At 31.1% G+C, this 4,223-nt stretch overlaps 1 pseudogene; it reads right to left on the bottom strand.

Annotated features, from left to right (window-relative positions):
* Positions 1 to 1,289: 1,289 nt before the first annotated feature.
* LOC149554344 (glucan endo-1,3-beta-glucosidase 11 pseudogene) lies at positions 1,290 to 1,984 on the bottom strand (annotated as a pseudogene).
* Between the last annotated feature and the right edge of the window lie 2,239 nt (positions 1,985 to 4,223).

Genomic DNA, 4,223 nt, shown 5'->3' on the forward strand with positions numbered 1-4,223 from the left:
TTCCTTGAATTTTGAGAATTATAGAAATAAGGAAGTATTTGAGTAGATATTCCATTGATATTGATTTGGTTTATGATATATGATGGACTGACATTTGGTGTTGTTCTTGTAATGCAATAGAGGGAATGACACATTATAAAAATGGGGAAATATTGTTGGAGAGAGGTAGTCTAACCTTGTAAAACTATAAGATGGTAATAGAATTCACACACTCATATGTAGAAAACGATCTTGAAATGATTGTTAATACATGTGCTTATACAAACGTGTGTTATTTTCTCTAAACTTGTTATTTCAAGTATTTGTTAATATTGTCTTGAAAGGATAGTTCCATGAGAGTTAAATTGATAATGTGTTAATGAAATATAGGTTTCATTAAGAAAACAAAATTATGACTTGGATAGGTACATAGAAGTCAAGACTCTTGATAGAATTGAATGTAGTACATATATTTATCTAAGTAATGAAAGATACATTGTCTTACTTCTCTACATCAAGACGATACATTTTCTAAGGGAGAGAGGATGTCACAACTCGCTCTTCCCATACCTGAATAAAGGGATGCTTGTGCTGCCACCTAACTCTTTTACTAGATACTAAATTACTTTGGTTAATAGAAATTAGAATAATTAAATGAATTCAATAATATTAGGATTGTGATGGTTACAAATTGAGATGATGAACAGTAGTTACAGAGCTACCATCCTCATCTTGTAGGAGTTCTTCCTAATACCGTCCCAACATGAGTTTTGGGTTGGAGACTTCTTAAAATGGTTAAGATACAAGAAGGGATAGCACTGAAAGAAGGGAGAACAATTGCAAGTTGGATGGCCAAAGGCATATCTAGAAGAAATATTAGAAATAATTGGAATAACTAGGTGCTTCTTGTATTGAATTGTTTGTAGTTTTTGTCTTGTGTCTCGTATAAAATATTATTGTTCATGCTATTCTAAATGTTGTGATGATTATTTTCAAGAAATAGCAACTCCTTGTGTACCCAACTATTTGGTTGGTTAATCTAGATAGAAATAGACAAACAAATGATTTTGTAGCTTTTTTGGGTTTTCTTGTGAAATTTACAATGATTTGGGTTGGGTTTTTTTCGGATTTGGGTTTGAACATGTTGAAATTTTAGCTGTGGATGTTCATTTTGTGTCAAATAATTTCAAGAATGGAGCATTTTGATGATGCTTTGGCTTATGTTCAGCTCCTCTAAAAAAATTTAGTCATCTTGGTGTGTTTGAAGAGTATATAGCAGGGTGTCTTTGTTTGTGAACATGTATTGGCCTTCAATTAGGCTTGAACAACACATAGTCCAATGAAATATTTCCTGAGTTGTCCTTGTAGGAAAAGAATGGATATGTGTTGAGCCAAAATAGGGAACCATTTAATGCCAACAATTCCAAGTGTGGTGTTATAAGGCTTGTCAGGTCCTCTCTGAAAGCACTAGTAGATGGTGGGAAACTGCTATTGAGAACACCAATAGAATGGGTAGTGGATACTTTGATAGAAGCATCCAACCCTAGGTTGGAAAGTATCAAATGTATGGCTGACATTGCTAGCACCAGATTAGCACTGAGCTATGCATCAGAACTGGTATAGACTTTCTTGCCACAAAAATACCATCAATCTTTGTATCTAGTAAATATGGAGTCAAATTCTAATTTAACCATGCCAACACCCCTTCTGTTGTAATCAGCCCTGTTATGTTCTTGTTTCCAATGCCCACCCATAGTCGTATGTCCTTCTTAGAGAATTCCTTAAGAATTTTTGGGTTTGAGTCATACAGTTTCATTTTTTTCATCTTATTTCCCTACAATAATTCTATTACTTTCACTGGTGAAGGTATGTTTTCTACCAGTTGCCCGTAGTTTATGACTATTGTGCTACTACCCCCTTTTGATAAACTCTCTATTTTGGAACACAAGAGTAGCAAGGCACAAATGACAAATATGAGTCCCATAGTGCAATTTTTGGATGTCATTTGTGTGAGATAATGCAATGAATAAATTCTTAAATAGGTGGAATAGCAACCCTAATAGCTGGGTACTAATTTGTAATTATAATCTATGTAGTCCTTGTTATTATGGATACATTTCTAGTGATTTCTAATATAAAATAAGACTTTATATACAATGTTTTACTCTCCTAATATATGCTAAAACTTCATATTTATTTATAAACTAAACTAGTACATCCATTATTCTATGAAGTGTGTTGAGCATAGATGAACACATTTCTAAAATTGATTGTCTTTATTACAATCTTTGAATATTGTAGCTATATTGTTCATGGGACATCCTAATCATTCTTGAAAAGAAAACAAGGTGAAATTGGATGAAAATTGAAAAATAATATTTTTGTATTATGTTGGATTGATCCTGAGTGTTAATTTTTAACTCCTTTATTAGAGTGTTAATTTTCAACTATATAATGCCTATACCATTATTGGAGCACATGGGAACAAAGTTATCCTTTCAAAATTCAGTTATAAATTGTAACTCTATGTCATAATTAAATTGATATCTCTAGTGGCACATTGCAAATACTTTCTTGAGATTGTTATTGATTTTGTGTGTATGAGATGGCTTAGACTGAACACTATTAGTGGAAATGTGCTCTTTAGGTTTGCTAAATTTCTTGGTTGATTAAGAAAAGGAAATGAGATTACTTCCTAGTTATTTGAATTGAAAATCTAGTGGATGCAATTACTTCCTTAAATTTTCTTGTATCCTCAGTGATGTTAGAAGTAACTAGATATATATTTTTTTAGTCTATATTGTTTCCATACACTTGATTTTGTGACCATTTATCATTTACCCTACTTATTAAATCTATTGGATACATGATTTTCCATGATATGTTTTAATGTGTAATTGATAAATGTCTTATGATGATTTGAGTGATGGTGCTACATTAAATTTTTTTGATAATGCCACATTATGAACTTCTTATGGTGTTATCTCCTATGTTTCACATGCATATATGATGGGTATGATGTGAATTTGGAATAAGGGTGAAAAGATTTCTCTGATTATAATAAGCTAGATATTGACCTAATTATGTGGTTTTGAAATTGATTGAGTGATTTTAGAAATGACTTATTTTAACCACACAATTCCATTACTTCTCTTGATTTGACTTGTTTAGACTTCATCAATGCTAGGTTGGGTATCTTTCATTTCAAGAAAGATTTTGGGGAAGCTTAACAGTTTCATGGTAGGGTGGTAAAGCACTCCTACAATATTATTGTCCTTGTGATCTTAGACAAGTTCTAGAGCTCATTTCAACTTGGTTGTCATGGTTAGACTGCCTAGTATCTGGTATGTGGTATTGGTACCCTAGTAACAAATTTTTTTGTTTCTTTAAACTTGAGCATGTATATGTATATGTATATGTATATGCATATGTATATGTATATGTATATGTATATGTATGCATGTATCATTTTAGTTAAGGTTAAATAATGGTTTATGTAAATCAATTAATGTTGATTGATCAATATTCAAAGGAGTTTGACTTCCACTAAAATTTTTGCATTTTATGGAGATTACTAATGTGGCATTGGTTTTGTAGGGGTAGTCTTTACACTTCTAAACATGTATCTCTTTATATTTCCCCACATGTGCGTGTGTCTATGTATGTATGTATGTATATATATAGAGATCTCTTTGTTTATATACATACATACACACATAGACACACATATGTGTGTATATATGTATTTATACACATATGTGTGTATATATGTATATATACACATACATATACATATACATATGCATATATGTATATACATACATACATATACATATGCATATATATGTATATACATACATACATATACAGAGAGCACAAGGGCATGACAACAAGATGCAGAGATACATATATACATACAGACATAGATACATACATATATACATACATATACATATACATATACATATATACATACATACATACATACATCTAAATATGCAATTTTATCACCTTGGAAAATTAAATTTTATCTTTACTCAATCACCAAGAGGTAATATAATCTGTAAGTATAGATTTATGCAAACTTAGTTTGGTATGAATAGTTTTGATTGAATTCATTTGAGGAGAGTGAGTCTACTCATGATGACAATGGCTCCATGTATTAGGTCTTTAGAGGAGAGAAACTTACAGAAGATTAGATGTTTATGGATGTTTTTTATAGATGATTCATTTGACTTGGTCCT

This window comes from Cupressus sempervirens, chromosome 5, assembly GCF_028749045.1.
Source record: "Cupressus sempervirens isolate cs-2001-9-10 chromosome 5, ASM2874904v1, whole genome shotgun sequence".
In the NCBI taxonomy this organism is placed as follows: Eukaryota; Viridiplantae; Streptophyta; class Pinopsida; order Cupressales; family Cupressaceae; genus Cupressus; species Cupressus sempervirens.